This window comes from Oryzias latipes, chromosome 5 (genome assembly GCF_053564925.1).
Source record: "Oryzias latipes strain Hd-rR chromosome 5, Olatipes_Hd-rR_3.1".
Classification (NCBI taxonomy): domain Eukaryota; kingdom Metazoa; phylum Chordata; class Actinopteri; order Beloniformes; family Adrianichthyidae; genus Oryzias; species Oryzias latipes.
Window position 1 is genome coordinate 7,911,285 of NC_136241.1, and position 14,108 is coordinate 7,925,392.

General features: G+C 40.4%; 1 protein-coding gene across 3 annotated transcripts in view; it reads left to right on the top strand.

The window, feature by feature from the left end:
- The first annotated feature begins 1,780 nt into the window (after nucleotides 1-1,780).
- LOC101172970 (poly(rC)-binding protein 4-like) overlaps nucleotides 1,781-14,108 on the top strand; it is an 88,807-nt gene continuing 76,479 nt past the window's right edge. Inside the window, exon 1 of one of the 3 annotated variants that reach the window (XM_023954806.2) lies at nucleotides 1,781-2,043. The gene's annotated coding sequence lies outside the window, so the exon portion shown is untranslated. The remainder of the gene's footprint in view (nucleotides 2,044-14,108) is intronic. The other 2 variants (XM_023954805.2, XM_078947010.1) reach the window with 2 other exon arrangements.

Below are 14,108 nucleotides of genomic sequence, written 5' to 3' on the forward strand. Positions count from 1 at the left end.
CTTCAGCTGCTCGGCTCCCAAACTCTGGAATTCCCTCCCTCCTTATCTCCGTAACATAGACTCTCTTCCTACTTACAGATCTAAACTCAAAACCCATCTGTTCATTTCTGCCTTCCCATCCTGATTCACTTTTAATTTTATCTATTATTTTTATTGTGCTTTTAATGTCTATTTTTAAGCTTTGTTTTGTAAAGTGTCCTTGGGTTTCTTGAAAGGCGCTTTAAATAAAATGGATTCCTGAATCCCACATTTTCCCATTTTTTTCCAATTTAAAATTTACAAAAGATATACCTGTAAGAGGAAGAACTTTATTAATGGAGGCACGATTTCCAGACTTACATATGCGGCTCCTGCTGTGAATGTTGATGACTCTGCATGTTAAATAATTAATCCAATGCTTTACAAGTTTGTTTGGGGGAAAAAACTCATTATAGTAAAGATTAAAAAAACTTTTTACTTTACTTTTTAGACTTCACCACCTAAATTATACTTTTAAAATCAACTGTATGAAAAAGATTTTTATGAACCCAGACTAGCAATGGAACTTTATTCCAAATGATTTATCCTCTCTTTTCTTCTCTAATTTATCTATAAGGTTCAAAAATTGCCCATTAAATGATTTAATTATCTCAAACAAATGCTCCAAGCCTGGTCTCTTATTTACTCCTCACAGCTTCTGCATATGGAATAGCTGTAACATCCCATTCAAAACAAAATCTTTATCCTTAACTGGTTTGATAACAATATAACATGTGTTAAACAATTGTTCAACTCAGAAGGGATTTTAAAGTCTTATTGTGAATTCTTAGAAACCTTCCACATTCCAGTCCCTCCTCAAAAGTTTGCAATTGTTATGGATGCAACTCCTCAAAGAGTCGTGATGTTGTTTAAAGGAAGTTCATCTTCTTCACCTTCATGTTCCCTCGTTCTGTTTGAGCTAAATAGGTTTTAGCCTTTCATCAAGGAACAAAAAGGTTAGCTCCCTTTTTCAACTGTGCCTTATGTGACCCCCTACAGGAGAAAATCTGCTCCAGACATTGAATGGACAAAAGTTTGGACCTTGTTTTCCAAATGTTTCATCACCAACAAACCCCGGGATGTTTGCTTCAAACAGATGCTTCTCAGCAAAACAGCACCTCCACATAGAAGCTGCTCCTTCTGCAAACTGGACCATGAAGCGACTTCTCACCTGTTTGGGAAATGTTGTTTTAACTCCACCTTGTGGCAGGAATTTTCCCTCTTTGCTCCACAAAACAATTATGAAAACTTTGATATTTAACATAAAGATGGTTTAATTTTTACAGTGTCAACAGCTCTCACAAAAATTAATCTTGAATAATTAATCTATTGATAATATTAACCACATTTCATATTCACAAATGCAAATTTTCATCAAAAAACATTCTTCAAACTTTTAGTAACTGAAATCTAAAACTATATTGAATCTATATAATTCTCTGTCGTCTCCTAATAGTTTTGAATATGTGGATCTGTAATTTAATGCTTTTTTATTACATTTTTTTAATTATGTTTTTTTTTTTATTATTTAGAAGGTATGTTACTGTTATCTCCAGTGCAATCTCTTGGCATGAATGTGTTTTTTTATGTTTGAACATTGACAATAAAAAAGTTAATATTTGTTTCTGTTGAGAGATGAATAAATTAAATGATCCTACTTGTTCGCCTTATCTAGGTGATCCAGGTTTATGTTCTAAAAATGAAGATCCTTAGTGACATTTTCCAGTATGTCTACTCAAACAACGACAGGGGTCAGACTGAAGGTTGGATTCCTGCAGTCAGACTGAAGGTTGGATTCCTGCAGTCGGACTGAAGGTTGGATTCCTGCATCCATCCATCTCTCTGCTGGTGATGGGAGGGGCAGCGCCCCCTTCCGCCTCCTCTCTTCCTCTCCCGCTCCGCGTCATCGTCACTGACAGTCGGATGATTCCGTCCTAACAGCAGCCCGCTCCGGCTTTGCCAGCAACCCCGACGATGCGGACTCAAACTCCGGGCTGATCATTCTTCCGCCGGTGGTTTGTCACGGTAAGACTCCGCGGCTCTCCGCCGGGCTCTGCCGGCAGCGACACGCTGTTTGCCAAGCTTGCTGACTGAGAAACGGCACAGTTCTGCTCTCTGGGTTCTCGGGGTGCAGCTCAGTCAGAGGAAGAGAGAGGAGGATGCGCTGAACTTCCTCAGAGCAGACCGAGAAGGCTGGCGGCGCGCGCGGCGAGCATTTGTGGAACCGGAGCGGCGGACAGCGTTCCGGCAGCGCGCTGAGAGCCGCTGGCCGCGCGCAGACCCGGCTCGTTTCCACTAACCGGCGCGCCGCCGCTGTTTGTGATGATTCCACCCCCCTCCCCCGCTCCCACCCCCACCCTGAAGATGTCAGGACTCCTCTTCCCAAAACGCTCAGATCATCGCATCTGCAGAGGCGCTGGAGCAGAAGCAGCCGTCGATGTCAGCATGAACAGGATAGAAGTGTCTCTGCAGGAGGCTGAGGTTCAGGAGGGGCTGATGTCTGAAATATGGGGGGGGGGGGGGGGGGGGGGGGCATATAGATGCTAGTCCTCTGAGGAAGAGACTAGTGATCAGTGGTTTAGCAGTTTCTGGTGGATGTGGGATAGACTCCTCCAGTGGTAGATGATGGAAAAGTATCATTTTTTTTTACATAAGTTAAGGGGCTAAAACTTTCCTCTCCTCTACATTTATCACTATTTTCATTGAGATGCACCTTGTGCTGCTTAAAGCCTCCAAGGATGCACCCTTCTAACTTTTTCAGTCCTTTTACTCATGTTTCCCAGCGCCCGCCTTAGTCAAATCCCTTCATGCACAAGGCATCCACTGATCACAAAATGTATTCACATGTCTTTATCTCAGTTTAACCCAAACTTTTTATCTTTATTGCAGAAATACTGTACATGTCAACGGACTTTAATACTTACGTTTTTTTAAAAATATTTAAACCGAGTGTTGTTAGTGAGGACATGACTGTTGGTGCTGCGCTGTTTTCTGGTGGGTTTCTGTGTGGAAGGCCCAGTGATGTCTGAACAGTCCTGCTGCTGGATGACGGTCCTATCGAGTGTGTGTGTGTGTGTGTGTGTGTGTGTGTGTGTGTGCTGACGGCACACAACAAATTTAAAAAGATCCTCTGCAGGAGTCAAAGAAGTTGTGACAAACCACTGGACAAAGAACTTGCAGCAGGTCTCACTAAGCTTACAGATGGTTAGTGAGGAAGTTTATCACCCAAAATTCTAATTGATCTTTAACTCAAGACACTGAAATTGGTGTTTTCAATGTGCAATTTAAAACTACATTTACACATTGAAAATTAAACATGAAAAAAAATCACAGATTAATTTTTTTCTAATTATTTAAATGTTAAATAAAAACAAATTCCTTTGCATTTTAAAGGGACATGTTTTTTTTAGGTCAATTCAATCTTGTAGTTTGAACATGTATTTTGAAAAATAATATATAAAAAGGACATTTCAGTTCCATGCTCGCTCAGCTTTACAACAACATTGTAAAACACATTTGTTTCTATTTGATGTGTTGTTTTTGTGTCAAGATTTAACAACAATGTAAAAACAGTGGGCGTAGTGTAACACTATTGGTATTTCATTCTGCACGTGATCGGAACGTGATCTGTCAGTCTCATCAACATGCCTGCATGACCCGCCTTAACTGCCTTTTGATGAGCCAAAAATAAACAGTGAATAAACCAAATTGTACCATGGTCCGGGTGGATACTCGATTGTGATTGGCTGCTGGGTGTGTAGTGAAAAGGTATTATCCACTGTGATACTGTACGCCTAAAAAAGTTCTGGTCACATATCTTAAATGTTTTGTATTACTGCGTTGGCTTCTTTAAAACAAACTTTAGCTTCATCATCTGGACAAAAACAAGCAGTAAGAGGTGAACTTTATTTCTGATCTGATGCTTTATTTAACCCATCATCACGATCAGCATTTATATCACTTTCCTTTGCGGCTGCAGTCGAGGTCGGTGCCGGCTAAGCGCATTGTCATGTTACAGTGACAACGCGCAGCACCACGTAACAAATGGTCCATTTTTGTGAAAAAAGCGATCTAAACCGATAAAAAATAGAAGAAAATACTAAAAACTGATTGACTATTTTTGCATTTGTAAGTGACCATGGTATGAGCGGGATGATGGCCTCTGCTTCGTGTCGGACAGTTCAGGCTTCTGCAGGGTGCGTTCATTTCTTATAATGCACTCTCTGTCTGCCATTAACCCGTATGTAATGAAAGCGGGCAGCATCAGGAAACAGGCAAAGCACAGTGCTGCACTTAGTGCAGCCTCATTTCTTTAAAGGGATGCAGGAAAAATGAGTCAGTGCATCAAATGGATTGAAACAAGAAGCAGGACTCTTGAGGATTTTGGGTGTGGCTGATGATGCAAAAGCATCACACACGTACAGCTTATAAAGGGGGAATGTCTTGTTTTTTCATTGAAGGATTCTTGTTGCAACATTAACATATTTCTTGTAACTGTAGGTAAACAATGAAATTGTCAACCTACAGATTCTCTCCATGAGTGTCTTTTTTTAAAAAGATGCCACCTAACATCAACATCTTTGTTTTAACCAGCAAATTGTTTCATTTAAATTGTTGTGTATCATTTTTTGTTGCACACTAGTAAGATTTTGTATACATACCAGAATAAATTATACTGATCCTTGTGACCAACAGACATGTACTTCTATGCTTTAGATTAGCTGCACTTGCTGTAACCCTTGTGCTATCCTATGGGGTCAAGATGACCATTGACGTGTTCTCCCTACCATGACAAAGGTGGATAAAGGTGGAAAGATTTCCTGTAATCCATGGACACCAGTGAAGATCACAAATGATTGAAGAAAAAAGGTTCAGAGCACTGTCTAGAACAGGGGTGCTCACACTTTTTTGGCGTGTGAGCTACTTTTGAATCAACAATGTCTTGAAGATCTACCTATATATATATATATATAGCGGGATGATGGCCTCTGCTTCGTGTCGGACAGTTCAGGCTTCTGCAGGGTGCGTTCATTTCTTATAATGCACTCTCTGTCTGCCATTAACCCTTATGTAATGAAAGCGGGCAGCATCAGGAAACAGGCAAAGCACAGTCTATATCTATATATATATATATATATATATATATATATATATATATATATATATATATATATATATATATATATATATATATATATATATATATATATATATATACATATATATATATATATATATATATATATATATATATACATATATATATATATGTAACCCTTGTGCTATCCTAGGCACTTTAACATTGGGACTTGGGTCATCTAGACCCACTAGACAGTGCGCTGAACCTTTTTTCTTCACTGATTTGTGATCTTCACTGGTGTCCATGGATTACATGAAATCTTTCCACCTTTATCCACCTTTGTCATGGTAGGGAGAACACGTCAATGTAAGGGTGGGGTCATAGGATAGCACAAGGGATATATATATATATATATATATATATATATATCGCGGGGCGACTTCAATAAACACTCCGCTTGCGTGGAGCGGTCTTCTGCCGGGAACCTGACGTGACGCGGGGCAGAGAGCAACTCTCTGATGACAGAGAGTTTGCGCTCAGTGAATTTAAACACACGTCTGCAGCGACGTATGCATCAGGGGATGTCCGATTGGCTGTTCTGCATGTCAATCAAGTCCCGTACCTCTCTGTAAGGATTTTGATTGGCTGGTGGATTTTTAAGAAGTACTTTTTTTTTTTAATCTTCTCTGTCCCGCGATCTACCCTCATGTCCTTGACGATCAACCGGTCGATCGCGATCGACGTAATGAGCACCCCTGGTCTAGTGGGTCTAGATGACCCAACTCCCAATGTTAAAGTGACTAGGATAGCACAAGGGTTAAACCTGTGGGTTGCAGTTAAACTTGTGGTCCAGTGTGGTTCTCAGTAACTGTCAATGGCTGCTTCTACATGGACACAACTAATCAGATTAAAAGCCTGATCAGAGTAAAAATGTGCCATGCAAACACGGCAATCGAAGTACTCTGACCTGATCAGACTCATTTGGATCAAAATGTCATTCTGATTGACATGGGTGAGTTATGCCGATATTTGATCCGATCGGGGTGCACCTAAGCACTCATTCTGACTGTGGGTCATTACTGCACTGGCTTTTATGTCACCCATAGATATTGTGCACTTCGGAGGAGGCTGCGGAGCGTGGTAGGTCGGCATCTCAGCAAGCTGCCGGCCCCCAGAGCTCAGTGTCTGTGAGCTGGGGAGGGTTCTTTGTTATGGTGTGTGCTCCGGAGTGCAGTTCGGCTTCATCGCGAGCAGCCAGACTCTGGAGAAATATGTCTCCAAGCAGAGGTGCAGCTTTGGGTCGGCGTGTGTGCTTTTGCTGCTTCATGCTCCGAGCAGTCCTGTGAAGCTGTTCAAATGGACGGCCGGACCGCTTCCACTCTTGATCGGTGAACTCAAAAAGAACAATCTTTTCCCACCAGTCTCTACTCCTCAGATTCATCTAGTGGCTCCTTGTCTTTGGTGGAGATGGGGTGACTAAAGTTATAACGTTTGGAATGAAGAAATTATCATGCTGCTGTCTGTCCCTCTTCAACATATGCCCAAATTTACACTATTCAATTTTCCCACACACAGCCAAGATGCACATTGCTGCAGTACCTGGATTTGTTTTAAGTGCGTCTAAGGCTTGAACAACCTTCTACACAATCTCGACAAAACCGAAGACCAAAATATCATCTGTGGACAATGTGCAGGTTGTACGTAGCAGCTATGTGACACGGCCTTGACTTAAAAGTGGTGCAGAACAGGGGAATCTGACTGTTTAATTCAAGCAAAGCATTGCGGGAGCTGACCATGGTGCTGACACGATGTGATTTCTGCTCAGTGCTCTGAATGTCAAAGTGAAGAAATTTATTGCTGCGCAGGGTTAAATATTCTTTACGTGTTTAATTCATATTTCTTCTGTGGTTTTAACATGTTTCATTCATTAAAAAACACAACTTTTCTCACTTTTTCCACTTATATTCATGTATGACCAGTTTATCTGTGCAATGTGCACAAATTGTACATAGCAGCAGTGGGACATGGTCTTCAGCTGCTTTGGGCCAGCTGGGAAGCCCGTCGGGGTTGGGGGGCTCCAGTGGGAGCCGCAGCTGGTCAGCTTGCATCCGCGCCCACCGTACCCGCCCGGCTTCTGCACAGCGCTTTTTGAATTGCAACCAACAAAACATGTTGAACTCCCAAAACCAAATTCACGTAAAGACCCGTCAGCCAAAACCCTTGATGGGCATCTGTGCACATCCATGAACGCAAGAAACACTTCTGAATTACACACATCACGCATGTTTCAGGAAAGACTGACATTTCATATGTGGAAATGCACAGATTACACAATGTGGCTGTGTGATACAGACTTTAAGGACTGCAACCCAATTTGTGAAGCTGTTCTGTGGCCTGATGAGAACGGTCAGCCTCTGCAGGAAGAAATGTGGTGAGAGGGGCAACTTCACAGTGAAGAACAGCAGTTCTCTGAGCTTCAGACTGCTTGATCCCTTCAGACAATACCTATAAAAAAGCCATACACAAAGATAAATGGAAAAAAACATTGATTTAAATGTTTGAAAAGTCTTAACAAACAACTTAAAGCAGTGTGTGATTGATCTGTTTTTATTTTCAAGGAAATTGTACTTAAGTACAACTTTAACATTTTTTATGTAAAGGCACATTTCTCTCAGTCATTAAGAGGGAACCCAATCACAACCTGTTTGTGAAACAATTAAAATAACTGTTGATAGACTCTCAGCAGCTGGATAAGCATCTCCATGTAGCAGTAGTGCCGCCCAGTTAAGCTCCACTGTGATATTTCACATTTGTTTGTGTCAAAGAACAGCCTGTCTCAACTGTTGTCTTTTCTAGATTGCAGACATCTGTGACCAATCGGGTTTTTTTAGTTTAACTAGTTATGATATTGTTGATGTTACCAAACACCTTTTTCCACATGTTTCTACGTAGGACTAAATAAAACTGAACTAAATGCTTCTCATACAGATGGTTAGATTTGCTTTTGACGCCCAAAGTGAGCTAGCAAAGCTGCTCAGCAGCTGCCAGTGTCAACTCTGCTGCTCTACTAAACACAATATGAAAATGCAAACTGGTAAAGTGGTTACACTCGAATAAAGAAAAACCAGAGTTGACTTTGTTGTGAGGCAGGTTGCAGACAGCTTTCATGTAGCTGGAGCCTTGCCTCAGCTGCGGAGCTGACTGACATTACTCTGAAGATAATAGTCAATCAAGAATCTGAATTGGAGCCATTTTTTTCAAGACAACTGAATTAAACTTTGTTGACAACAAGTGTTAGTGAAATAACACAATGTATTTTATAAAAAATTCAACGCAAACCAACAGCTTGCAGGTTCATCACTGGCAAATTGTAACAAAACAGAAAAATAGAAAACATTTGCTTTCACGGGCCATCAGCATGGACAGCAGCCAGCCTGCACATTCCCTTGTTGTGCCACTGCAATCGGGCAAGAGGTACCGGGTTTTAAAAACAAGGACAAATAGACTGAGAAACAGTTTCTTTCCCAGAGCTGAGTCTCCATATACCCCCCCCCCCCCGCTTTCTACCTCCCACTGACTCAATTCTTAATAATCTCAGACATCCCTCAATATAATAAATGCACCACTGAATGTGCAACAAAACTGCTTATTTATTATGACATTTTTATTTAAAACTTCTTAGCGTCAAATTTCTGCTGTTTTTATATTTTTTTATTTTATTGCTTTTTATTATTTTATGTCTACTGTTTTTTTTTTTTTTGACTGAGTGTGCAACAGAATTTCGTTGTAGAAATACAATGACAATAAAAATCTATGAATTTGAATAAAGCTGATGAGCCATACAATGAAGTTATGGGAAAGAGTAGCTAAAGGTAGACTGAGAGCATAAGTGAACATTTGTGAGCAGCAGTTTCATGCCAAGACTGAGCACTACACAGTCAATCTTTGCTTTTAGGATGTTGATATAGAAGCACAGAGAAGGTCAGAAAGAGCTACACTGTGTCTTTGTAGATCTAGAGAAAGCTTATGACAGGGTGCTCAGAGAGGAACTGTGGTCATGTATGAGGAAGTGTAGAGTGACATATAAGTATGTTAGAGCAGTGCAGGACATGTATGAGGGCTGTAAGACAGTGGTGAGGTGGGCTGTAGGGGGGATAGAGATGCAAGTGTGATTACATCAGGGATCACCTTTGAGCCCCTTCCTGTTTACAATGGTGATGGACACTAACAGATGAGGTCAGACAGTAATCACCATGGACTATGATGTTTGCAGATGATATTAGGATTTGTAGTGACAGAAGGGAACAGGTGGAGGAGAAGCTAGAGAGGTGGAGGTTTGCTCTGGAAAGGAAAGGAATGAAGGTTATCTGCAGGAAGATGGAGCACATGTGTGTGAATGAGAGGAACCCAAGTGGAAGAGTGAAGTTACAGGGACAAGAGATAAAGAAGGTGGAGGATTTGAAGTATCTAGAGTCAACAGTCCAGAGGAATAGAGATGTGGAAAAGAAGTGGAGAAGCGAGTGCAGTCAGGCTGGAATGGGTGGAGAAACGTGTTAGGTTTGAGGTGTGACAGAAGAGTTTCTGCTCTATTGAAAGTAAAGGTGTATAAAACTGGTGAGAGTAGTCATGTTGTTGGGCTTAGAGACACTGGCAATGAGGAAAATACATGAAGCAGAGCTGGAGGCAGCAGAGATGAAGATGCTGAGGTTCTCTTTGGAAGTGACCTGGGTAGGATCAGGAATGAGTGCATCAGAGCGACAGCACGTTAGAGCACATGTGTCAAACTCAAGGCCCGGGGGCCAAATGTGGCCCTCCATGTCATTTTATTTGGCCCCCAAGAGCATGAAAGTTTTTAATTTCTTAGAATAAAAAATAAAAATTGGTATGTATTTATTCATATCTACTGGAAATTGGACTTATGGGTAACTATACATTAGGACTTAAACACTGTCCATATAACCTAACCTGACAGAATCAAATGTAAAAGGATTTATGCTGGAATAACAAGCAAACATACATTTACTATGCAACTTGAATTGTCATTTAAAAAGTTATAATGAATAAATATTGAGTTATTTAACATTAAGGAGTAGTTACATTTATTTATCAGTACATTTAGTTACATGAATAAGTTACATCTGGCCCTTTGAGGACAACCACTATGCTGATGTGGCCCTCAGTGAAAATGAGTTTGACACCCCTGTGTTAGAGGTTTTGGAGATAAAGTCAGAGAGGCCAGACTGAGATGGCTGGGACATGTCCAGAGGAGAGACAGTGAATGTATCAGTAGAAGGATGCTGAGTCTACAGCTGCCAGGCAAGAGGTCTAGAGAAAGACCAAAGAGGAGGTTTCTGGATGATGTGAAGGAGGACATGAAGGTAGCTGGTGTTAGAGGAGAGGATGCAGACGACAGGGTTAGATGGAGGAAGCTGATTGGCTGTGGTGATCACTAAAGGGAAAAGCCCATAGAAAGATAAGTATTGACTAGACTTCTGTTTCAATTATCCTAAAATTGGAAGAGTATATATCTGAAATAGAAGCAAGCACAGCAGATCATTTGGTACATGACACACGAAGTTGAGGTGGTGTGTTAAAATAATGCATGCTAATTCCTACTGAGACCAAGTTCAAAGATGATGTTGTGCTCTCTTCTCTGCAGCTGTAAAACACTGCTTGACTGTTTGTGTGTTATATATCTCATCACAGGGAGGGATGATGTTTGCCTAAGTGTGGGGGTGGAAGCAGTTATCTACAGCAGGTTTTTCTGTGGAGGCCTCAGGCTTCACCGTCAGAGATGTAGATGGTAATCACAAGCTTGCACACATGGCAGCAGAGGCCCGAGGCACATGGCGTGACTTCTTAGGTGCCTAAACAAATCAGGCCAGCCTGTTTTCTATAAGCTCCATGAAAAATGGTTTAGTTACATCTGCTGGTGAAGACGTTAGTAAGCCAGCAGAGATGAGAGCCGTCTTCTCTTTATTTGCGTTTAGAGATTCAAATCTACTAAAGGTTGGGAGTAAAGCAGTGTTTTAGATTGTGATACAGGTCTGGAATAAGAGGAAGGATCACATACTCCTTTTTTTCCACTTTTCTTACATTATTATTGTTATCATATATACTGGTTACATTATTACAATATGCTTTACATGAGGGGTGGTAAAATCTGTTAAGGATTTTATCTAGAAAGATTATTGGCAAGTATGGGCTCAGTTTTTCTTGTTACATGAAACTGAAAATTCACAGGTCAAAACCAGTAATCTTAATTGGTTGTTTTGCCACATATTTCCATTTTAGACCAATTATCTTCCTGCTGATTGCATCTGTTTATGGGGATCACTCTATTGCATTTAGCATCTCAATAATTGTCTGTTTGCGGCTAAAGAAAAGTTGTGCAAGAAGCACTATCAAAGTTGTTGAGGCAAACAACATGCATACAAACACCTGTAAAAAATACAAATATTCAATGACAAATTAGATTTCTACTCTCATTAGAATAGATAGTAATGCAGCTCAGAAACGTACTTTTGGTCTGTACTGTATCCTGTGTGAATATATACTAGTTTTGTATACTTCTAGGCCAGTGTTTTTCAACCTTTCAAAAATCCTGCAGCACACCAACATCCAAAAATGGAAAAAAGGAGAAACTCATAGTCTGTATTGATCTACAGCCCCTCTGCAATCTCAGATGCATATTTGTGATAATTGTGGCAGAAAAAGCTGGAAGCTGCAGCTGTTTTTTCTAAAAGATGTAATAAAAGTTAAGTTAGAAGATTTAGAAACGTTTTGATGTGTGTTCGTTGTGGTTTCAAGACGTTTAACAATAGATCTCATTGTGCGCTGAGATGCTGTCACTTTAACCCAATGCATCATGGGAGATGTAGTGCGGAAACGGCTGGAGATCGCTTCTCTGAGCTTCATTGTTTTCTTCAATTGTTCCACGGTCTGACACCGGATTCTGTGGAAAGCTACACCACTAAAGACGAGCTTTGGCTGGTATTTCTGTTGGAACTGAGAGACTTTACGAGCTAAATCGGGACAAGGAAGTGAAGACTTTAACCACTTCTGATTGGTCAGACTGATGACATGTGATTAAGCCCCCAAGAATAATTGGTGGAGACAGTTAAAGGGGCGGGGCTTTTCCAAAAAACAGCTGAAGCTGCGGCTAAATCACGGTACCGTCATTCTTATCAAAATGTCTTTAATAAAATAAAATAAACATAAAGAAAAAAGTATTTTACGATCTTTCATATTCCTAACTACTCAGTGTTTTATCAGGACCTGTTTGGATGAACACAGAGCTGAAATCCTGGAGATGGTAGATGTTTTTTGATCAGTTAATGAGGGCAACTTCCCACGGCACACCTAACCATCTCCCGCGGCACACTAGCGCATCGGTTGAAAAACACTGTCCTAGACAACTCATGTTAACAACAGTGAGTTGTGGCAATTTGTGACTTTTTCAGAGATTTTTTGTGAAAATGCTGTTGTGCAGTTGTGGAGACTGCAGCCCTGCAGAACCTCTAGCAGAGATCCTCCAGAACAGCGGAGACCATTGAGTTTGAATCGTGAACCAATCATCCTTGGCTTCATGCTGCAGCTTGAGTAAGAGATGTTTACTGCTGTCGTCTCTGAGTTCAGACAAAAACCGATGCACACTGCAGATACACAAAACTGTCCTCTAGATCTGCAATATCTGATAAGCAATAATTATTTTGCCTCAAGAATCTAAATAGGAAGAGATGTTTAAACAACCAGTTATTTGACATCAAAACACAACTAAACATGCTGCTAAAACTTTGCAAACCAGTATGTGTGCAACACGACAGCTTTTTTTACTTTCTCAATCAAAATCAGCATCACTGTCTGGAATCTAACACTCTTAAGGCCAGGATGTTTCCCATCTTCCCAAAGTCTAAAGTGACAGATGTAAATCTGCAGAAGCCACACTAATACAGTTTTGGCTCTTTTTTGCATCAACAATCTCTTTAGAAGGATATTATACTGAAAAAAAAATAAATAGAGGGTGAAGAACTTGATTGCTGGAGAAAGATTCCAGGACATGATCACCATGCAGGCATGCATAATCCTTACAGATCATAAAGCAAAGTGATGTAATTTTATTATTGAACTTCAACATCAGCAGTCAGGGTGTTGCATTTTATCAGATGGGGAGAGACATGGCAGAGCAACCAGCCGGGCAGTCTGTGTATCTTTAAGTTGTGTAATTTCACAGTTTTATAGAAGGTTAGCATTCTTGTTTATAACAGTTGCTCTAGCTGTGTACGCATACGGCACATAAGGAAACATTAGTAACACTTCATAATGGTCTGATTCATATACATGTATTTGGATTTACAGAGATTTTACGTTGGATGCCCTTCTTGACACAACCCTCTGTATTTATCCGGGTTTGGGACCGGCACGATGAGACCCTGCGTTGGGTCCCCCTCATGGCTGCATCGGCAGGTAGACTGACAGGAAGTTGACAGATGGACACTTGGAAGAATGTGAACAGCAGTGGACAGACTGACAAAGAGAGACTAACAGATTAGTCAGATAAGTAGATAGTAGACCAGCAGTGAAATGAAACATTATGATTAAAGATATTAAGTATGTAAATGCTTTCGAATAATAAGATGGAAGGTGACCTGTAAATAGTATACTTATTTAGAGTTGAATAAAATGTGTGAAATGCTTGGTTTGTAATTGTTTATAGTAATAGTGAATAAGTAAGGATTATGTACCACTGTTATGCATTGTTGAAGAGATAAATATTTCCAAAACAAACAAACATAAAATGATTTGGACCATAAAGCCACTTCAGAGCTCCCAATGCTAAGGAGCTTTGGGTCAAAACACACCCAGTGATTCATCTCAATGTTGGTATTCAATTCAATTCAGTTCTGTTTATATAGACTAATATTACTTAAATAGTCGTCTTCATACCGGTAATTGTATAACAACATGAAATCAGTCATAAAATTCAATAGATCATTGCTGAACTAAACAA